The sequence below is a fragment of the Marmota flaviventris genome, chromosome 1 (assembly GCF_047511675.1).
Source record: "Marmota flaviventris isolate mMarFla1 chromosome 1, mMarFla1.hap1, whole genome shotgun sequence".
NCBI lineage: Eukaryota > Metazoa > Chordata > Mammalia > Rodentia > Sciuridae > Marmota > Marmota flaviventris.
Window position 1 is genome coordinate 131,613,724 of NC_092498.1, and position 24,225 is coordinate 131,637,948.

Here is a 24,225-nt window from a genome sequence, read left to right on the forward strand (position 1 = left end):
TTATGAGGATCCTTGGTGTGTTTCTCTGCTTTCTCTGTCTCTGTCTGGCTTCATTCAAGTTCACGTCTTCTCAATCTCATCTTTACTCCATTGTGTAGCCTGTCCTTGGTCAAAAATCAGTTGATTGTATTCATGTGGATCCACATTGAGGGTTGCCGCAGTCTGGCTAGGCACAATTCAGGAGCCACTTGTCAAAAGAAACAAACTTTATTTTTAGAACACACATATCACACCACACAGCTCCTCAGGAAAAACCCTCAGAGCCCAACTGCCACAACCGGCTTCCCACAAGCCTCTCCACCTCCCCCACTCCTCCTGTTCTTGAGGCTGATTGGCTGGGTCGTGTGGGCGGAGCCAAAAAAGTCCCCCAATGAGCAGCTCCATGGTCTGAAAGGGCAGGGAAACAGCCCAATGAGCATCACCGCAGATGAGCCAATCAGTTGGCAGCTAGAAGTTTTCTGGGGCCCCTTAGGGCTGTGGCTCTCAACAGAGGGTCTCTATTTTTTGTTCCACTGGGATCTTTTTGGCAAGTCCTGTGCCAGTCCTAACCTGTGGCCCTGTGGGGGTGGGGGTTCATGGTCCCTTTTGTACATGGAGAGGCGAAGGTGTGGGGAAGTTGATCCACATCCCTCCTCTCTAAGGAGGGCCCCTCTCAGTGTGGCCCTCAGTCCCAAGGTTCTTCCCAGAACCTGTGCCAGGGACAGAGTCAACATGGGTTTTGGGGTCTGATCTCCTACATGTGGCTATGGCCCCTGCAGGGTAGGGGGATCTCAGTGTCCCCATCAGTGGTGTTCAGGAGGGTGAGGGCAACAGGATCTGGGGAGAGTGGGGTTGAGGGGACCTTGCCCTGCGGGGCCTAGGGCAGTGTGTCCCATTCAGAGGGCGCCAACCAGTGATGGGGTCAGAGTCTGCCTGCCCCATTCTGTTTCTGACCAGGGGGTAAATGAAGTTAAAATCATGAAAGTTTAGAGAGTCAAACTGTGAACTCATTGCCTAGGCATTTGGTAGACAGAACGTGCGAGCAGTAAGTGCAGGAGTGGCGTCCAGAACACTACGGTGTCCTCCGTTGAAATAAGCAATCAAGAACCATGAGCACGGGTCCTCATTACATGGCCCCAGAAGGATGATGGCAGGACACTATCCTCTCATCTTTCAAAGGGCTACAGCTCAGTGCCAATCAACTTGATGGGCAGTGCTACTATGATTGTATTTTACAATACTATAGAATACATTTGAAAATTTCATGATTCTGACTTTAAAAGGCAGGCATGTCTCTTCATTAGTCAAAGTTGAAATGGCTAAGCTGATCTTATTTAGCCATAGAGTCTTTGAAAAGGAGACATGAGAGGGTGAGGGGGCTCTCGCTCTCACTAGTGCTTGGTGTTGGGTCATCCTGGGACCTCCCTGCCATGGGCCACCTTCTCCAGAAGGACTTCTTTCCCTTCTTTTGCAAGAGAACTTTGGCTTAAGCACCATGCAACGGTAGCAATAAGTTCCATTTTAGTGTGTTCACATTGTTGTGAGAAAAAGAAAAAAATACCATTAGCTGAGTTGCTTGTGAACAACAGGATCCAACTTCCCATGGTTTTCCCTGCAGCCTCGCATGATGGACAGGGCGAGGGACCCTCCGGGCTGCACTGGGGGCCCTTAAGGACAGCTGTCCCCTGCTGTCTGCGATGGGTCCTGTGTATCGACCACAGTGGGACCAACTTTCACAGCTACACACCCACACCCCCTTAGATTCTCATTTCTGCCATTGCTTCTGGGCGGGAGGCGAGGGCTCTTCAAGTACAGGGGGATATGGACCGAGGATCTATCTTCAAGATGAGAGTTCCTCCTGCTGTAATGGGAAGGACTGAATGATAATTGAAAAGGAAATAAAATTTCTCACTCTGTGATTGCGTGTTCTAATGCTCCTCTGGGGTCACCTAAAATCACTCTGCATGCCGCCCGGGGTCCCCATCAGAAATTCGCTGTTATAATGCAGCGAACAGAATTGACATTTTTATGACACTGAGAGCATATAAAATATCCAGCCAAAGCAGGAAGTGCTAACGGTCCCGGACGAGCGTGGCTTGAGTGACACTGAGCCTTAGTGAACATGAAACCCACCCATGGACTCACAGGTCTGCAGAGGCTCCTGGCCCTGGCATTGCCAGATCTGAAGTCAGGAAATCATGCTGGCCCGGATGGGGAGGGTCTCATGCTCTTGTAAGATCTCAGCTGATTTTCAGAAACAAAAGTACTATGGAAAAAACAACCAGAGTTCATGCAAAATGCCAACAGGGTGTCGTATGAACGAGGGAAAGTAAACCTTGGATGAGAAAATCCACTGCGGCTTGGATCCCGCTGGAGGAGGTGGGCTGGATGTCCGCCTGGGCGCTTCCCTAAGGGACCTTGCTTGCTTTCAGCATTTTATTCTATACTGTGGAGACATTTGCATATCTGTTGTGTCATAACACTATTTACTTAATGTTTTCTTTAAACAGACGCCACAGTATCCTGCAATGACACTGCTGACGTTATGCATGAACAGAGCACCTCGTCCCACCTCCAAGAGCAGGAGCCATCCCCAGGATGGAAACTAGGAAAGCAAGCTGTGTGCGTGGGTCAGAGGCTGCATCCTGCTTCCTCCTACGAAAAAGCAGGTTCCAGAGTGTCAGGTGAATGTCGAGGACATGACAGCAACCCCACTCTCGGCTTGATATCATCAGAAAAGCCCAGTGAGTTTCAGAAGGGAATTGCTGGGTGACTGTGCTGTTAATTGGCATCTCAGTTACCTCACGCTGAAACAGCTGAGGCACCTGTGGAACCCCACAACCCTGACTCCCACTGTGTCCTGACATCCTTGGTCCTGCAGGGCACAGGGCATCTGTGATGACTGGTTTAAAACACTCCTAATCAGGAGTTTCTCCCGGGTCAGGGATGGGTCTAGGGATCAGGAATGGATCCCATTTCTGAACATTTCTGACCGCTGAGAGGCAGACATTTCTTCTGGGCAATTTAATGGAAGATTTTTCTTTTATGATCAAAGCAAATGTGATGCAAGAAGACCCTTCTTTGCCTGCTCTCCTCCCAGCCTGTTTACACAGTAAGGACTTGATGCCTGGAGCTATGACAGCTACCCTTCTACCATGAGGCATATACTTCTGAGTAAATCAATGTGTTCAAGATGGAGGGCAAGAAGGATGGAAAATTGAAGATGCCTCTGAGTTCTGAAATAATACTGAGTTCATCTCCAGACATATTTTTGAATATCAAGCATCCTCATGGTTTAAAGACTTGTTTACTAAAGAGTTGTGTACTAGCAGCTGAGCATGTGTACATTAAACAGCCATAACTTTTCTGTGTCTGCTTAGATCATGCTTGTTAATTTTAGTTTTTTTCTCACTCTGTGTACATAACAGCAAATGGGCATAGAATTGGGTGGAGTTTAAAAAAAGTAGGAAAAAATTAAAAGAGAAAAGAAATAGTCATATCTCTTCTCTCCTGTTTCTATTTCTTTTCTAAAAACTTCAGGTCTTGTTGGCATTGGTGTCTCCACAGCCTAAGGATGCCTGCACAAGATGCTAAGGAGCTTGGTAATGCTTCACTGTTGAGGATCAGGAGTTTCTCTCTGAAGCTACCAGTTCCCACCTGTTTTCACGGTGACCTCGGCAAACTACAGCAACAGGGCCTTAGTCCATGTGTTGATAATGCCATTTCAAGAGAAAATGACCCACAAATCTGGATTTTATTTCTAGATTAGGTTGCAGCCAAGTGCAACGGTTCCCCTCGCCCCTCAAGATGAAAAGCAGGAGCAGGGCTCAGGCGCTTCTCCAGACGCTAATGTCTAATGGCCAGTGGACATGAATCTCCTGCAAGGTGCAGGCTTGCCATGAAGTTTCTGCAGCTTCACTTCAGAGACTCCTGAGTCATCAAATAATCTGTATTTATGTTCAGGGTAAACTGACAGCCCGGATACCACTGGATGCAGACATGCATTTCCTGTAAAGGGAGAATAGATCCTAATAAACTGAAGGTTCTTAAAGGTTTTTACTTTAACAGGTTAATGACAGAAGTAATGGTAGAGAAAATGCAGTGCAGGATAAATACATTCTAAGGGGGAGCACCCAAGGGGAGAGCCCTGTCCTTACTGCATTCCTTCTAGAACTTACTGAGGGCTGCAATGCTGCCCAGATGCCCTGGCATGACTGGTGCAATGGAAAGCAGAGCCAGGGAGGCACAGGGTAGACCTTCCTCCTCGTCTCCCATCACCTAATAGGTGGGTTGGAGGATTCTCCTATCATTGCTAGAAATCTGCTTCTCACTTTGGCCCAAAGTGAGGATTTAGGATGCAGATCTTGCAGCCTCAGAGCTGTGACTCTCAGTGAATTCAAACGTGTCTGTGGAAGAGAAACCCTCAACTCCTTGCATTCCTGTATTTTTGATGTCCCTGTGTTATGTGTGGAGAGTGACAGATAAGAACAATTTCATAGAATCTGGGATACTTCCAAAGCCATCAAATTACTTTATAGCTCCAGTTCCTTAGCCAGCTGAGCTGGAAAGACAAGCCAGGGAATACCTACATGATCCCCAGGGCCATCTCAGGGCACTTGCTGAGAATCGTCACCAGCTGATGATGTCTTTCCACACCCACATCAGCCAGGGGACCTGGCTGGGAAGGCGCTAGCTCTCACCCTGCCCACTACCACTGTCAAGTGCAAGGGACCCAGTCTGACCTGGGATGTGATTGCAGAACTTCACATCCAGAAAAAAATCAGGATTTTGCCTAAAAAAGAGATGAACAGCAAATACAGATAACTAGATTAGATGACCCTGCTGGACCTTTGGAAGAAATGAAAAACAGCCATGAATCTAGAAGCTCTACCTGAATGTTCTGCTCACAAAAGTTTATTTCAGCCAGATGAACTTGGATGGGGTTCAATTCAATGGCTTGGTGGTAAGTTCCACATAGACAGAAGCACTTTGGTCTCCTGTATAATTTTGAAGAAAGTCAATGGACCCAGAAAGTTTGAGAAGTGCTCTTTCAACAGAAAAAAAGCTGCTCTTTTGAGCTCAGCAAATTGTAGTCCTAATATTTCCATAGTTCTAGTTACCATTCCATAGTAACAGCTGCAACAGTAAACAGCTGGGAGTTTAAGATCCCCTGCTGGAAAGACACCTCTCAGTGCAGAAGCATGATTTTAGTCAACCCTCTCCCTGCCCCTGTAATTTGGGGGTGCTCATTAACCTTATCTTCATCTTGGAGGTGAAGGGACCTGAGGAGGTTCATACAGGTAGCCACACAGACAAGTGCAGAGCTAAGATTGGATTTCAGGGATGCCTGACTCTCAGACACCTTGAGAGACGATTGTGCAAAGATCACTGGACCATTTGCAACACTCCCCACGACCTCCCCTAAATAAAATATAGCATTAGAAGTTGTAAGCTGTGAGAGCTCTTCCACCCACCAGCGCAGCAGCATGTCTCCGCAAGTGGTTCAGCTCTGTTCACAGCGCCCCCTGCCGGCCCCTCCTGGCGGCTGAAGAACTACGTCCCAGGGGTCCCAGGCTGTGCCCTCTCCAGCGCTGGTGGGTGCCCTGGGCTCCTGCAGATGCAGAACACACCTGATGCAAAAAACAGTGCCTTCTCATGCCACATTTGTGGCCTTGCCCTTCCTCCTTTCCTACCTTCCCCACTTCTCTTTCTTTCCTCCCACCCCAACATCTAATTAAATCAACGGAAGTTCTCCCCAGAAATATGCACAGAGCCTAGAAAATTCAGCCTGGATTTCAGGACTTTGGAGAATCTTCTGCTTCTCATCCCTAAGTGCCCTCCTGCCGCAGCAGCCTAGGAGAGCTTCTTGGATGGAAGGAGAGCACTGAGAACTTAAAATAGTGAGTTCTTCTTGTTTTCATCTGCAGGCAGCTTAGTATTTCTATTCAGCATCCTGTTTAAACAAGTAAGTAAAGTATTGCCACACTTCTGCTTCAAATGCCTGATATGGTCACAAGCGAGTGCTTTCCAAAGGTGCAAATGCTGCAATGAAAAGATGTGTCAGAAGTACAGACTTCAACAGGAAGTAGGGTCTGTGACGGGTCAGTTTCAAGTGTTCCATGAAGGTGTTCCCGAGCACCGCTTTCTTTGTGACTGATACTGGACTGCTTTGGAATTGGCCTGGACCCCTTTATGAATGTGAGGCCTGAGCCCCAACTCCACTTGTCATCTTCAGCAAATGGGACCACAAGGCACATGAGACTGGTCCCTACATTCCATTGCTAGTCAGGACCCAGTGAGGGGTCCTAGGAGGCTCCCCTGAAATGACAACAGTGTCATGTTTGACTTTGCTCCTGGTCACATTCTCAGCAGCCTTGGGTAGGAGGTGTAGGTATCGATGAGGAAACCCAGGGGCCAGGAGACACAGGGACTCATGACTTCCTGCTGCGGAGACCATGGCATCACAAGGACTTGAACTCACATCCATCACCCAGGAGAAATGGTGCAGTTCTGCACCAGGAATAGACAGAGAAACGCAGCCACCCTGCAGGATGGGCACAGCTGGGAGCTGGCCAGGGGCAGATCCCATCCCAGAGCCTGAGGAACCTGCAGGCTGTTCCAGTGGCTTCAAAACCATCTGCCCCCAGAACAGCCCCCTGGATGACTCAGGCACAAAGCATGAAAAGGCTGACCCCACAGCCTGAGAAACCCGAGCACCAGCCATGGCCCTAAGCGCCTCCCTCCCTCCGGGGGCTTCTTGGGGAACCCATCAGTCTTGTTAACACTCACAGCAGTGCTGATGACCGGGCATTTTTTCCTGTGTTGTTATTATTCTAACATAATCACTATTGGAAACATCTGTTGTTAAACACAGCACTGTGTGCACAGCCTTGCTTGATTGGTTTCTATTAATTGCATCCATAAATTATGCATTAAAGTGGCTGCAGAAGCCAGGGGAGTGTGGCAGGCCTGGGAATGGCGAGCCAGCCTCGGCGCCCTCCTCACTGTAGAGGCTGGACGTGCCTGGGTGTGGGAGTCCTTCCCCATCCTTGTAATGACCACTAGGAATCCAGGAAAGACCACATACCAGGGGGATGTTTCCCCAAGTTCTACTGTGATTTGCCCAGTTTTGTCTAATGGCTGTACTTTGGCTCAGGGTGGCAGGTGGGGTGCACCCCTAAATCCTGTCCAGCAACACACTACAGCCTCAGTTCATCTTTGTGACCCTGCGGAGAAGGAGACAGCCCCAGAAATCAGCCACAGGTATATCCTTCATAGTGGCCAAGGTCCAGCACCCAGATTTCCTACCTGGGCAGTGCCAACCTTGGCTGTGTCCTGCATGCAGCAGATCCAGCCCTGACCTAGGACTGGCTGATGGCAGCTCCCCTGCCTCCCTGTGCAGAGCCTGCCCTCCCACAGGAGCCCCTGTGCTTGCCCCTTCCACATTCTGAGAGGGCTCATGCCCCCTCCACCACTCCTGGGCCCCTGGACTCTGAAGCCTATGCCAACAACAGCCAGTGACCTCTGCTTCTGTCCCCACATCCAGGGACACCTGTTGCTCAGAAGCAGCATTGGTGCAGGTGGCCACTCATGCCCTGGACACCTGGCTTCCCGTGGCCTCCCCTCCCATCCTGCCCACAGGGCATAGGCCTCAGGGCTCCCTGGAGCTTCCCTGCGACTCCCCTCCCCTTGCTCTGTCCTCTCGCAGTGTCCCCAGCACACAGATGGGGCCTGCAGCCTGGGCTCCTGCCCTGCTTCTCCAACTCCCCTTTGGTGTCTGTAAGTGACCTGATGCTAGTGCTGGCCTCATTCAGGCAAGGTGAGGGTCAAGTGAAGGGGCTCAGGGGTCCCTCGGAGATCCCTGGAGGGACCACTTGGCAGTTTCCCCACATGTTGCCAACAGCTCCCTGGGTTTCCATCTGTCCTCACACTTGAGCCGGGCCCCTCGTCTGGCAGCCAGCACCCTGGCACCCTGGCACCCTGCAGGCTAAGATCTGGTCACCTGCCTCCTGTGGTCACCCTGGGCCCTCTGAATCTGTGTCTCAGGTATGCGCCAGGCCCAGCCCCCGCTGGGCCCACAGCAGCATCTCCATGCGCCCTCCCTGTGTCCCCTGTCTCTGGGACCTCCTCCCTCCCTGGCTCCCTCTGTCTCCACCTCCACCACTCCACACACGGAGCCACACAGGTCTTTGCAGGGGTAAATCCTGCCACGTCCCTCCCAGTGCACCCCACCACAGCCACCTCACTCTGACCGTCTCCTGGCATTTAGTGAAATCCCTTCAGGGTGCTACACCAGAGTTTCTCTCCGGCCCTCCCAGATACTCCTCTCTCTGCTCTGGGGCTTCGCAAGTCTGCCTTAGAGGACAGCCCAGGCCCACACCTGCACACCCCATCCTGAGTGACTCCTTTCCTCGATCCTACTTCATCTTCAACAAGCCCACCTGTCCTGGGGGCCTGCCCTGCTGTCCACCACTGAGTCGTGTGACAATCACAGGACACATGTGTGTGTTTTACAGACACATATATTTGAAAATACGATGTGTATAGCAACAGTGACCACCGCCGGGCACATCTAATGGCGAGAGCAGACACGGAGCACAGCCGGCTGCAGGAGGCTTCTGCAGGGATGCCTGTGACAGACCCACTTCCTTCTCCTGTGTAGACTCATTTCCCAGCTCCTTGGTGGCTAGGAATCCAGGAAAGACCACATACCAGGGGTGCATTCTAACCAAAGGGAGGTGGCCCTTCTCAGGCAGGGGCCCAAACACCCTCCACAGGCACCCCACCCCCACTGCCCCACTGCCCATGCATCCCACAGGCTGGGGACACAAAGGAGTCAAGACACCTCTCAGCACCTGGGAAGGGAGCAGCCCCAAAGAGCCTGAGACCACAATCGGCAGCATGGACAGAGGGTCAGTAGCAACTGAGCAGTGGTTTGAGTGGTCAAGGGCCATTGGGGACCCACTTGACCGTGTCAAGCCACTGCCACCCCCAGAGCTGCCCAGTCCTGTCCAGATTTCCCTGATGGGAAAGCAGATCATCTTCATGACGATTTTCATCAAGGTCTTAGAGAGGGACCCACCTAAAGTGTACGTCCACTCTGCGCAGTAGATAGTTCTTCCTGTCCCGTTTCAGCTGGAGCCCTGAGCCAGGCACAGAAAGGCCAAGAGACATTGCTGAGGCCAGGACGCCTGTCAACAGTGGTGTGCGGCTTGTGGTCCGGAGCCAGTGTTGCCCAGAGAAACCCTCTTCCCGCCATCTTGTTCTACCCACCACACCATACCTGGGGTAGTGGCTTCCTACTTCCTTCTGCGTCTGGAGAGCGTCAACCCTGAGCCTACCACCACGTCCCTCCGGGGTTCTCAGGGGCCACTTCCATGTCAATTCTGGTCTTCCCAGAACAGAGATGGGTGAGAGTCATTCTGACCAATAAGCTTTCTCCCTCAGGTGAGTGGACCTGGGAGAACAGGAAGGAACTCACCTTTTAAAAATGCTAACTGTGCAGAACAACAGGGACAAATTAAATTGTTTTGGAGAAAGTGCTTCATTACATATGTGCTGTGAATTTATTAGAGGTAGGGAATTTTTATTCTGAATTATCTTTCTACTTGTGCATTTCCTCGCATATAATTAATCAAGCTATTTGTAAATAGGTTATTTTCACCCCAGATTCCTCTGTGATTCTACTTGCGCTATGTTTTAAGTCCGTTTTTCATTATCCTTTTTTTTTTTTTTTTTTTTTTTTGAAGTGATACTTGGAATCATCAGCTGAAAGATCCCAGTCTAAGGGTTTTTTATAACTTGTGTCTGCTCTGTTTGCCCAGGAGAAAGTCTGGTAACAAAGTCAAGCTTACTCTTATTATAAAATGATTGCTCCTTTACTAAACAGCTACTCTGATTTTATTAGTAAGTACTCACTGCAAATGATGAATAGAGTTTTCAAATACACAACTAAGACACTGTGATGTAAATGTAATTGTTAGAGTTCCTCTGAAGTCACGAAGACACGTTATTAAAAAGACTCGGGGGGCTGGAGAAATGTCCTGACGGCCCCGTGGTTTAGACGATCCTAGTACCACTGGTTTTTTCCTGGATTTGATGGCTTCCATTAGGAGTTTTGGAGACATGCAGCTCTCCAGCTAAATTCATTTCTTTGTAACCTGAGTTTTGACAAATGTGAAAATGTCCCTTTACAGAAATCATGTCCCAGTGAATCAACCAGTAACGGGTGACCTTCAGGTGATGGAGCTCTCGGCCACACAGGCTTTTCCGGACATGGTTTCTGAGATGGCATTCCATCCTCAGAATCCACCCCTGTGGTGGCCTGCTCTGTCCTGGAAACACTGAGTTTTGTCTACGTGCCAGGCACTGAAGCAAAGGACCAGGAGAGAGTGTCACACAGTGGTGCTCCCCTATTGGGGCTCATGTAGCACTGTCCTGGGCTAGGGTGGCCTCACCTGTCCCCTGGACTCCTACCTTCTTGCTCAGAGGAGACATGTGACCCCTGGAAAGAAATGGAGCTGCCACCTAAAACAAACAAGCAAACACTCTCAACCTCCTCAAAGTGAGCAAACAGAACAGCCATCATCTAGACTGTGTGACCTGGCACAACCTTTCATGCAGGGTGCCGCGGGAAGGTTAAGAAAGCAGGCACTTAGGCGTCCTCTAAGGAGTCCAGCCTTCACCAGTGATGAGGCCGAAGCTGGGCCAGGGCGGACAGAGCAGAGGAAATCTAACAATGCTCATGGTAGGGCAGCAGCCTGGACATAGTCCCTGAGACGGGGGTGAGCATAAGGGCCACAGGTCACTGACCAGTGGACAGAAGCAATGGCAATAAAGCCCAGAGACTTCAGGCCAGAGTAGATCACAGATGACACCCTGGTCCACATCTGAGTCCTGCGGTCAGCAGAGCTGGGAGGGCCCACAGGGCACTGGCAGGAGCACACAGTGGGAAGCACCTCTCTAGGAATGAGTGGGACACCATGTACATGGGTGGAACGGGGTGGTGAGTTCATGGGGAGAGATCAGCAGCGCTTGCAGGAATCCAGAAGAGGCCACCCTGGGACTGGACCACAGCACTGGCCCTGAGATCATGGCTTCCCTGGTTTCTGCCCCTTCTTCTCTGCAGCAGGGTGTCCCAACCTCAGCACCACTGATATTCGGGATGGATGGCTCTTTGTTATGGGGAGCGATGTCATTCCCTGCTTCCACTGCTAACACGGAAGACCAGAAGATGGTACTTTTTAAGAAAATGAGGTTTATGTAGCTCACAGCTCAGCAGGTTCAAGGGCACAACACTGGCATGAGCTCACTCTGGTGAGGACCTGGTGGCCATAGTGCCACTGTGGTGGGAACATGACAGGAGGGAGACATACCATGGTGGGACGGGAAGACAGAGAGGGAGGCTTGGCCTTTTAGGACAATGACTCACACAAACTACCCAGGGTTCCAAGAGAACCATCTTAATCCTTTCTGAGGACAGCACTCCCAGTGACCTGAGGGCTTCCTAGTCCCCCACTAAGGTTCCACCCCTTCTTAGCCTTACCACATGGGGACCAAGCCTCCAACACATGCACCCTGGGGACACACTTGACCGTACCCAGACTGCACCAGGGGCTGCGCTAGGCACTGAGATGGTGGGTGTCAGCTCTGGCCTTTCCCCCATTGGGGCCACCAAAAACATCTCAGAAACTGTCAAACATCTTATGGAGGAGTTACCCCAAGTCAGGATCCCGGTGTTTTCTGATGTTCTTTCTTCTAGAATCCTTCACCAGGGGTTTGCAAACTGTTTCCCAGAGAGCCCCGGCACCCTTGATGTCCTGGCAGAGTTAGAAAGAGCTTGGGAGTGGCAGCCTCACTCATAGGGTCCCCGGAACCCGACCCCTCCATGTACAAACATGTGGGGGTTGGGGTCCACGCGGGGCAATGGCTGAACTGCCTGTAAATGCGGGTACTAATCAGACTCGCCCTGTTGGCACTGCTATAAGGTTCAAAAAAATATGGCGCTGCCCAAGCCCTTTGTAGACTAAAAAAGTCTTTCATAAGATAGGTACCACTCACTACTCCAAAAACTGGACATAGAGAAAGGACCTAAGAAGGAGCTGGCACTTGGAGAAATCACTGGGAATCCAAAGCCACGGGGCCAGCCTCTGCCTGCTGGGGCCAGGCACGAGATGGGGCAGAAGGGTCCAGATGATGGGCCTGGCCATTGACCCAAGACAGAACATTTGGAGGCCCCATGGGCTGGGCCAGGAGCTGAGAGGGCCTGAGAGGCCAAAGACCTTCCAGGAAGAACCACAGAGGGGGCAGCTTTGGTGGGGAGTGATGGGTATGAATGGCTGGTCTTGGGAAGGACCTCTCCACCCCTCTCCCCTGCAGGAGGTGCGAGGCCTTCCCTGAATATGCCTGGGAGAGAGACCTCAGCACAAAGCATAGCTTGGGGGCTGTGTGCAGCACCAAAGCACCACACAGACCCAGCGTGGGGGAAGCTGGAAGCAGGGCTCATGGCATCTGGGTTATCTATGGAGCTCCCGCAGACAGTGACAGAGGAGCCCTGGGACATTGAAACTCGCCTCTGACTGGTGATTAATGGGGTCCTGGGATCTGCATATTTCCTTTCCATGTGGTTCTGCTCTCAACAGATTCCTCTTGTTTCCCAAGGTGCAGGTTGTTAGCCCCAGAGATAAGGAGGTGGCAGACACAGCTTGGCAGGCCCAGCAGGGGTGTGCCTCTGTGCTTAGGAATAAAACAATTATTCATGTTTTCCTCATTATTAATTAAAGTGTTGCTAGCACTAAACAGAGAAGCTGGTGCTGTCTGGGGAGCAAAGCCTCCCTGTTGTTGGAACAGCGTCCTGTTGGGCCCCCTACAGGTGGACGTGAGCATCTCTGGAGTCTGCCAGCTACTGCGAGATGAGGTGGACCTTCTGTGCCCTGGGGACTTACACACAGGTTCATGCTCGCTGTGGGTGGGGCTGAAACCAGAGGAGTTGAACCTCACGGTCAGAATCCCAGCTGGGAAGGCATCCACCCTGGAGGGGACAGTTGAAGAGCGCTGGACAGAGGGACAGCTGAGGGAGATGCGGGCAGGGTAAAGGGACCTGGAGCAGTGGGAGGAGGCTTTTGACCAGCAAAGCTGGGAAGCCATGGCTGTGCCTGGTGCTGCAAGGACAGGATGTTACTGCACATGAGGGGACTACAAGGAGACACAGTGTGAGGCATGCGCTGGGCATTACTGGACACCAGTTCATCCTAAGAGCATGCCACCATTCTCTGTCCACTAGGGTTTTGACGAGCACCCACATGGTTTTCAGCTCGGGACACGTTCCATACGTGTCTTGGCTGGACCTGGGCATGTGTAATTTAGTGAGTGGTTTCCAGAGTATTGCAGTCACATGGACAGTCCTTGTCTAGGTTCCTAGCAGAAATAAACACATGCCACTTCTTGAGTAATATGTGTCCCCAGTCTTGCTTCTTCTGGAATATTTAAGCACAGCAACACACTCCTTGGAAATGCTATTGGGAATGTCAGGTATGCACTTGATAGATGTCCCCTTCAGGAACCACCAGTTTACCCCTGAACATTAGCTCCTTCCTGCATGTGCACGGATGTGGTCTCATCCTGAGCAACATATGAATTGTGGTCCAGTGCTGCTTTCTGGACGACTGGGCTTGTTCCCAGACATGTCACACCCCAGGGCAGAGGAGAGGGAGTTGGGTGATCTCCATGCTAGGTGCTTGCCCATTGGATGCCATCACTGGCAAAGTCTGTCAGGCCAACTGCCAGTGTGTCCTCTGTAGCTCGGTGCTCCTGGGACTCACCCTCCCAGTAAGTTTCTCGCCTCCTGAAGAAGTTTTTGCTTCTCAAAGCATGTTTTTTTTTCTGTTTGTTCACCACTGCAGAGATCCTCTGACAAAGACTGATTACCTAAGGAGAAATGACCATCTCTTGGCTTGTTTCCCCTCATCTCAGGGAACAGCCAGCACTGCAGATGACCACTTATGGGAACAGGTGATAGAGAGGTGAACTGTTTCTCAGGAACCTTGACTGAGAATGGAAACTCATACAGTCATGAAAACTGAGAATCCATGATGGTCATGATGATGGTGCTGGTGACATGACACCTAAGGCATAGGACAGTGGAAGACAGTAGCAGATGGTGATGGTGGGGATGGGGATAGTGACACAGTTGTGATGGTGACGATGATGGTGATGTGCTGCTGCTGCTACTGAGGATGATGATAGTAGTGATGGTGATAATGTTGTGATGGTGATGTGGTGACAATGATAAAGTGGTGATGGTGATGGTGGTGATGCTAATGATACTGATGATGATAGTGGAAAAGGTGATAAAAGTGGTGATGCTGATGCTGATGATGGTGATGCTGATGCTGATGATGGTGGTGATGATGGTGGTGGTGGTGCTGGTGCTGGTGATATGGTTTTGATGGTGATGATGATGATGATGATGGTAGTGATGGTGGTGGTGGTGATGCTGATGATAGTGTTGGTGATGGTGATAGTGATATGGTCATGATGGTGACGATGATGATGGTGAAGATGGTAATGGTGGTGATGGTGTTGATGGTGATGGTGATGATGGTGATGATGATGATTAATGGTGGTGATGATGATTGTGAAGATGATGGTGATGGTGATGGTGATGGTGATGGTGATATGGTTGTGATGGTGATGATGGTGATGATGATGGTGGTGATGGTGATGATGATTGCCGCAGTCCGGCTGCTGGGCAAAATAATGGGGGGGGTGACGAGCAACTAGTGTAGATTGATACAGCAGGAGTGGAAGCCGTTTATTGTAGGACAACAGAGGTATTTATACATTCCACACAGCTTATCTTAATTAACATAAACTAGATACAGCAGTCAACCAATAAGGAATCTCCACACTTAATGGCTCGCTGGTGTTACTTCACAAACCACTCCCTCTGGCAAAATGCCAAGCGCCATCCAGACTTGTTTACAGACTCTAACATTTTCCAGGCGCCATCCTGACTTGTTTACAGACTCTAACAGATGATGATGGTGTAGGTGGTGGTGATGGTGATGGTGATAATGGTGATGCTGACTCTTTCTTTGCGACTAGGAGAACTTTTTTCCACATGTCAGCAGACAAGTTATGTTGAGCAGCTGATATGTGATCAGCATTTACTGAGGAGGAAATTTGTTTGTCTAACATTTGGACTTGGGACAAATTTTCCTCCTGATTCTTTTGAAAGGCAGCCTGGCCAGGATATAAACTCTCTCCTCATTACTTAATTCCCCTTTTACTAACCCATATTTAGCTCACAGAATAGAATGCTGTGTGCGTTGTTATTCACATCCCCATGCCATTTAGGAACATTTTTCTATAATGAGAAATTTAATGATAAGCACAAAAGCAATTCCAGTATTCTTCCCTGCCTGGCATGACTGCTAGTGTTGCCAGAAAAATAGCAATGATCATTTATTTCAGCAAGTGTCAGAGTCAACTACAACAGGACTGTCTGCCTCATCTATTGGTGTCTTAATGACAACCTCTTTACCTCATGATAGGGAGAAAACCACGTACCAGGACCAGAATATGATCCTGAGCTCTGCTGCTGTGTGACCTCAGATAGCTTGCAGGCCTTCTCTGAGCTTTGGATCCTAATATTCAACAAATTGACTTTCTCCGTATCCCTAGTCTTAGATTGATTCTCAGCCCTCATCCTACTTGAACATGTATTTCAAGCTGTCGGACCCCCACCCTCTGGAAACACTTTCTCCTCTTGGTTTCTGAAGTCACATCTTCTCAATCCCATCTGCCTCGCTAATGGCTATCTGGTTCATTCCACATGACTGATTATCCTTGGTGTCCCTGGATGAGGACCAGCAGATGCTCAGTCCTCCTGTGTTCTCATTTTGGCACCTGCTGCTGTTTTGTGATTTAGATGTCCTGTGTTTTCCTGACTCATGAACTGAGCCAGATTCTCTATCCTGAGTTGGGATGCGTCCACTTGGCTGTCTCCCAATCCTCTGGCCCCCCTATACCTGAGTCTTCTTCACCCTCAGTTCCCAGACTCCTGCACCCTGAGGTCCTCCTCCCCCTGCTCTTTGGCTGCCACAACATCAACACACCCCCAGCGGGGCCAGGTGAGCTCTGCAGCCAGGTCCATGCAGACTGACCCTGTGGGCCTTTCCACCATCGCTGCCCTGCCTCTGACCTAGGGCTCCCTTCTGCTAAGTGACATCATCTTCCTAACTGCTGTTCCTGAGTCCTCTCCTGCCCCTAAAGCTGGAGTAACAAGTTCAGATCACAATGAACTCACTCAGCAAAACCCTCCATTTAGTTTCCCTCTCATTTTGAATAATAATGGGAACCTTCCAGCCATCTGGCTGTCCCCTTCCCATGTCCTTCATTGTTCTGGTTCAGGGCTGGTTCTGGCTCTTCTTGCACTCACCCAGGCACCCCTCCTGAGCTGGGCTTTGGCTTTAGCTCTCACCTCTCTTTATGGTGTGCAACCTTCCCAAGCCCACAGGACTCACATCCTGAAATTCTGGAGTTACATTCCTGGTGTCTAGCCCTCACCACCACGTTTATGTTTCCATCCTTGCACTAAGGCCCTGCCCTGCTTCCCTGGGAGTCCGTGGTCCCCAGCAGTCCCCACCATCTGCTCACCACAGCGACATGTTGTGTGTGTTATCTGAACACCAGCCCCGTGGGGTCACACATATGTATTCTGCTTTATCTTTAACTCCTAGAGTGGCACCTAGTACTGAAAAATGGAGGCACTGAAGGAATCCGTGTCGATGGCTTGGTTGGGCCAGGATCTGCCTGTCACCTCAGCTATGAGATGGGGCTCAGAGGAAGGTCAGCTGAGACATGAACCATGTAGCACATTAAGTAAAACATTGAAAGACAGCTTCAGCCAGACAGCTGGCAGGATGGTCTGGTATCTGTGGGAGGACCAGAGACTTCCCTGGACTCTGCTGGAGGTCCCTGCTGCCTGTCTGTTAGAGGCCCTGCTGGACATCACTGGCTGGTGGAGTCACATGTCTGGACTCTGCAGTTTCCATGGAAATGATGTCAGTGGGCACCTTCTGCTTGTCCCCTTGACATGCCACACAATCCCACATAGGTACACATGAGTATGAGTCTCTGCCTGTGGCTGTGCCTTTGTGTCTATTCTTCTCTATCTCCATTGGCTCTTTCTCTCCGTCAATGGAGACAGAGACCAAGAACACTTCCTAGTCAGAGAAAAATCAAACCAAGCTGGCCTCGGGTGGTGGAGCTCTGGTGTTCAGGCCTCGACCTGTTCAGCAGAGATCATCAACCTACTAAGAGCCCAGCACTGTGTCAGGTACCAGGAAGGAGCCAGTAGACTCGGCTCCCGAGCTCAGGAGCTACAGAGCAGGTGGAGAACACAGGCGCACACAGTCGTGGTGTAGTGAGTTCAGATCTGGGAACTGCTAAGGGTGCAGTACAACTCTACCATAGAACCTCACAGTGGAACGGGGCTCTAGTCTGGGGCACTCGGCGGAGGGACCACTGGGGAGTGGGGACAAGCAGGAGGTGAGGGTGGGCTGCATGAGGAGGGGCTGGACTCGGAGCCTTTGAGGGGCAGAAGCAGCCTGGCCGGTGGTGGGGAGGCACGGGGTTTGCAGGTCATTGGAGAGCAGTGTTGCAGTCTCGTGAGGTGGATGTTTTACTTTATTTATTTTTACTTGTTCTTTTCAGGTAAACATGACAGTAGAGTATAATTCAACATGTTATGCATGCAATGAGCATGACATTCTAATTAAGATCCCACGTTTGTGGTTGTGCATGGTGTGGAGTTTAACGGATCCTGTGCTCATCTATGAGCATAGGAAAGTGATGTCCAGTGTCTCAATACGAACAGGCAGTGTTCATGGCCTTAACCCTATGAAGGAGAGGATGTCGCAGTGAGCAGAAAATCCTGGGATCTGCTGCAGTTTCCAGCCAGGGCAGGGAACCTGACCAGCAATCACTGCATGTGCTCGGGACCCTGGGAGAGGAAGGCTCAGCGGCTTCCATTACATGATGCCACCAGGAATGCAGAGCCTGGACTCAACCCCACTCTGCACCCCAGGCTCTCTCAGAAGACGCGCTCCGGGGACAGGATGAGGGTTTTGATACTCACAGCCCCAGTGAGCTCCTACACCCAAGTCCAACAGGGCAGACAGAGAGGGAGGTTCCCAGGGGTGACGGGGGCTCTGTGTTGCCACTGAGGAGCGTGGAGCTCAGGGGTCTCTGACTTCACAGTGAGCAGTGAGCCAGCTTGCTCTCTGTCCTGGGGAGACATCACCTCATCCCTCAAGGTCGCTATCAAACACAAGCCTGAGGGACGGCCTGGACACCAAGCAGCCAGGGCCGTGTGTCGTGGGCACAGCCAGGAGGAGCACAAGGGATGCCCAAGACCAGGGAGCTTGCCCTTCCTGGTCACTGCAAGCTCAGTGTGTCAGACACACTTGGAATTAAGAGACCGCAGACGACCTTGGGCTGTGGGCAGTGTCAGGTGTGGGGTTATTAAGTGCACGTCCTTCCATGACCCACCCCGTGCACTGGCCCCTGTCCCAGTGAGATGTGGCACTGCTCAGAGCAGGCTCTGTCCTCTCTGTGGACCTCAGAACCCAAGGCCAGCACTCAAGGAGGGGGCCCTGGTTCCAGGTGGAAGTCCACCCCACTAACACTGCTTCCTTTCCACAGCACATCCCCCGTTCCATCTTGCACACAAGTGGTGTGTGTGTGTGTGTTTCTGTGACTCTTAGGACCATGCAGGACAGGTGTCAGGTCTGATCATGACATTAAAGAAGTGTCATGTTTTTAGAGGGGGAAGCTCCATGGCCGGAAGAGCTTTATCTCCCCGTGATTCAGGGACAAATCTGGGGCAGGACTCAGGTCTTCTGTCCCTAAAGTCACTGCCTACTTCACCATCCCATGTTGAGTTTCCATTGCCACCTCATGGTATGGAGAGTGAGCCGCCCTGGCTCAAGGCCAGAGACTTCTGCCTCTCTCTGTGCCATCCACGAAATGCCATGAGGAACGTAGGGCCGCCCTTGTTTGAAGCATGAAAATAGGAAACATTTCCAAAGCCCATGCCTTGAGCTGGGAACTCTCCATGAAGCCCAGAAAGAAGCTGCAGACACCCATCATTTTACCCCGTCAGGAAGCCTTGGCAGGGAGGAGTGGAGCGTGGGAATTAGCATATGTCCTTCTTGGGTCCTGGAGCCCCAGCAAGGTGACAGTAATCAGAACTGACACCAGTAACATTTCCCGCCAGCAGGATCTGCAGGCCTGTCCCTGTCCAGCGCCACCCTCTCAAGAGGAGCATCAGGCCCAGCCAGATCAGGGCATGGGGAACGTGGGCCACTTCCCCAACAGTTCTTAATTAGGTCAACTTTTATTTAAGTAACGTGGACCGACTTCTTTTGCATGTAGACACTGCCTCCTCGCCGGGGAGGAGCCCTCCTGCAGCATGCCTGGTTGTCCTGCCTGGCACAGAAGAGTCCCCAGGAAGAGTTCCAGCCCATTATCAGAAGAAAACAGCATCTGGGGCAGACTGGGGGTGTGCCTAAGCCGAGCACCCGAGCCGTGACACAGTGTTTGCAAAGCACCCTTTCTACCTATTGCTATGGAAACCTTGGACATTTAAACTCTGGCTCACTGAAATCCCCTCAGTCTTTTGAGGAGTAATTGCTGAGGGCATCTGTGGTTTTCAGGCAGGGAAATCAAGACAGATGGGTTTTGTTGAGAATGCGGAGGTCATGATGAGATGCAGGACCCAGCCTCAAAGAGGCGTGAGGAATCCAACCTGGAGAACCTCCCTGAGCCAGAACACAGCCTGGGCTTGGGGAACCCTTGGGGAGCTGGGAACTGGAGAGCCGTCCATCACTCATGTCCGCAGTCTGATGAGGGGATCTGGGGCCGTTTACACACCATGGATCCTGCAGACACCACGCTGCTACTTGTGCATTCTCTGTAGGAGATTTTCTGCCAGATTGTAGAGTTGGGTGATGACCCCTCTCCTGGGGAATGGACAGAAACCAGACTCCCCCAGCCCAGCCCTCTCCTCCAAGCCCCCATCTCTGTAAACTCACTGCTTCTGTGGACGTATTTACCCGTTAATTCTGAGTCAGTCTGCTGAAATATGAACATGGGCCCCTTTTCTGGGCTGGTGTGGTGACTCCCACGAGGCCTCACGTAGTCAGGGAAATGGGTGTGCAAACTGTGTTGGGAAGGGCAGAGTGGTCAGGCCTGGCCTTGCTGGGCTTCAGTGAGATAGACAGTGTCTCGCTTTCAGAGGGGAAACTTGGGGAAGGATGCCTCCACCACATATTTCGCTTCCACATGCTGGTTCTTATTAACAATCAGAAATCCCTTTTCTGTGTGGCTCACCTAACACTAATTTTTCTTTGCCTTGATACCAAGTCATCAACAGCTAGTAGAAAAGATGTAAAAGATGTAAATTTGTCTCACATACCATAAAGCCCATAGTCAGCCATTTCAGGCCTGGCCTAGCAGCTCACCAGTCTCTAAGAAACCAGAGTCCTTCCATCTTAGTTTTATATGAGGCTCAACATGTTAATTTACTCCAGAAACTTTTCCCCTCCTGGTTACAAAATGGCTTCCAGACCTCCAGGCATCACATTTTACAAACACAGCAAAATAAAAGAAAACGACAAATTGGGCAGGAAACGTTTAGGATAGATGTCATCAATATTCCCCTCATGTCTCCTGGGCCCAGATTGGGTCACATGCCATTAAACAAAAAAGTTTGAGAAAATGGAAATCTGTCATTGTAGACTCTGTTGTGGGGTGTGGACAGGTGACCTAACCCCTGCAGTTCCCCTGTCAGAGAGAGTTCCTGGGATGTAGGCCTTTAATCTTCAGATTCTAAGAGTTAGTCAATGAGGAAGGAGACTGTTTTGCTGGTGGCACTCAAAAAACCTTCTAATCCTGGCTGCTGCCGAGAGAGGCTCCCGTGGAGTTGTCAATCATCTTCTCAGAGCTGTCAATCAACCACCACCCTCCTTACTTCTGAGAGTATCTGCAGGTCTACTGAAGCAGAGGAACCAATTTGGGAAGAGTAAAGCAGTGCAGGAGTGAGGGGGTCCCCAAGAAGAGCTCCAGCCAGTTATCAGGAGGAAAGACACATACAGACACCAGCCTGAGGCCTCAGCCCAGCCAGCACTGACCTGTGGGCTCACGAGGCACCAAACAAATTGCAGATCAAACACGCAAAGCACCCAGTTCACTTGCCAATATTTGCTATTTCTTTGTTTTGTAATCCTGGGGATCAAACCCAGGGCCTCACACATGCTAAGCAAGTGCTCTACCTCTAAGCTACATCCCTAGACCCAATCAATATTTAAAATTTGTGATAATTGATTTTTTAGCCTCTTTTGAAAAACTGGAATAATTGATCTACTGGGTTTCTGATCCTAAATAATAACATGAAATAGCACAATATCGACATCCCTGAGACAGCCTTTGTACCACGGTTCTTGTGTTTACCACCCCATTGACCCTACATGCCATAAAATACCACCTTAAAATAATTTAACATTTTTCCTTTAACAGAAGTCCCAGTCTTATTGCTTTAAACCACTGTAGGAAGTGAAATTTAAAGAAAAATAGGTAGTGCAAATAAAGCAAGAAAGAAGTGTTGCAGAATTTGTCCACGGCCCACCTAGCAGCCTTCCCTTCCTCCTGTGCCAACTTGGTGTGGAGGCCCAGGAGAGGAAGCTGGTGCACTTGCGGCAGCTCCACCTGACCAGGTGCAGATCAGAGTGCAGGTGTGGGCCGAGTTTCCCCAGCTCACAGGGCTAAATGCCTGAGGATGGGAGGCTGGAGGGATGGGCAGCCATCCTGTGATACACAGGAGAGTCCAGGGCATCCTGACCACACCCGCACCCCAGGCCTCTCAAGGTACTGAACCAGCCGCCATCTGCAGATCACCCGAAGCTTGCTCAGCTCTTTTTTGGAGATGTGAAGATGTTATCAGGTGTTCAAGATGTCCAGCTAGGTGTCTTTCTCTCTGAGATAATGGAAAGGATGAAAAAATAATCTAAGAAAAATACTATTTCTCACCGTGTGATTCTGTTATTTAGTGTTGTTTGTACAGCACCCCAAATCAGATCAAATGCCATTGGGGATTCTCCCCACACTGACAATAACCCTGCTATAACATGTCAGGCCTGGGGTCCATATTTATGCCACTGAACACAATTCAGAGGTACAGACTGAAGTAGAACTTTTTTTCCATTCATAAAATTGTTGCAGTTATCCAACATGACATTTTTTAAAAAATGGGGGTCTAATTCTGTAATCACTAATTAAGACACCCATCCAAGAAGAGACCTGTCTATCACTATGTCTATGTGTCTATCCATCAGATCCACCTACCTATCATTTATCTTAGTTCACAAGTTCATTGCTTTCTCTGTTATTTTAATTCTAAATCACAAGGCAAGAGATCAATATATCTTGAATTGTGTTTTGAATACATCAGCTTCTTTTCAGAAACAATAGTACTTAGTACATCAGAGGATGAGAAATACCATTGTAGCATTTTTAAGTTTTCCATTGATTTTGCCCTAAAAATTAACCTAGATTCAACCTTCAGCTTTCTCTTCTAGTACACAATTGTCCCAGAAACTCTCTCCCAGAAGGCTCTGTGTTCAGCAATTCTTAATTTTCAAGCTATTAAAAAAACATCTATATGATTAATTCTATGTTGACACAATATTTGTAATATTATATTTGAACTAACTTGTATTATTGCTAAGTGTATTCCAAGATGATTCAATATCATGATGGTAAATCTTTACAACTTACAATCAATGGAGGATAATTGTGAATTTAAGTCTAGTGAATGAAGCCATGATAGTGTGTTGCTGGTAACTGCATAAAGCTTTGAACCAGCTTCCTCTCTGATAAAGCCTGATTAGGATTATGTAAGAAAAAAAAAAGAAAGCATTTTAGCAACAAACAGACTTTTCTCCTTGATTCAATCAGAAAAAAACTCAAAAATAATTGGAAAAAGAACAAATCTGTCACTATGATATTTAAATGTGTCCAATTTCCTTTATTTAACATTGAAAACCATCTCTCTTACATGCAGAATGGTTTCATTCCACCCAGAAGAGTGTCTTATTCACTTCTTACCCTACTGGGTGGCCACCCGACAGCTGCTCCCCATTTTGTCCTGACAACTGATGAGCAGCTTATTGTCCCTCCCCCATACTCAGGGGCAGGTCCTGATTGGTCAAAGCTGGTCACTTTTACAGCCATTCTGTATTTGTGTATCTATTCCACACAAGCCTGTGATTGGTTGAGGTCTTGGCCATGTGACTTGATCTTACCAATGAGTGCTAAGAACACATCATATAAAGATTTCAGCACAAGACTTTGCTTCTTCATTCAATAATATTAAGGCCACATGGCCTTCCCTGGCTTTCTTCCTTCAACTCTCCTGGAAGAACTTAATACCTGTAACCATGATGTCCATCTTTCTGTTATAACAACATGGCATAAAAAGACAACTATGTTCAAGATGCAGAATTAGAAATATTGAAGGAATCAAGGTCATTGATGACCACATGAAGTCAAATATCCCCCCAAATGCTGAAAACACATCACAAAATTTCCCATGATTTAAAGGAAAACAGCTAAAATTTCTGTCCTATAGCCAAGCACACCCATTATTAACAAAGTCACCATACGGTCTTCTGCAGGTGTGTTTGTGTGTGTTGGGGGGGTGTCCTGTTTAGTCCACAGGTATAGTTTACCTAATTCTGTGTTTGTCACTCACCTGGTCTCCTTCCTCAGCCTCCATAAATCCCAAGCAACCATTTAGAATTAGCTCAGAAGGCAACTTAAAGAAACATAAGCTGGGAAAGTGGGAAATTCTTTCACACATGTGGATATTCTTGGGATTGGTATTAATTAGGGGGGAAGAAAAGAAAAAGAAAAAAAATAGCATAGCCCCCCAAAATTAGAATCTGTATATATCATGCAGCAAAGGAGGAAAAATATATTTAAAGCAACCTTTGTTTCATTGGCTAATTCATAAAATATATAATAAGCCTCTACTATGCACTGTTTACACCAGATACAGAGTAGTGCCTAAGAAAAGAGGATTCTGATTGTTGTGATGATAATTTTCACTGCTGACTTTTCTACTGTCACTGCATTCTGAAAATCCTCCGGGCTGGCACTCTTGGCTAGCTTTCTGCTGTGCCA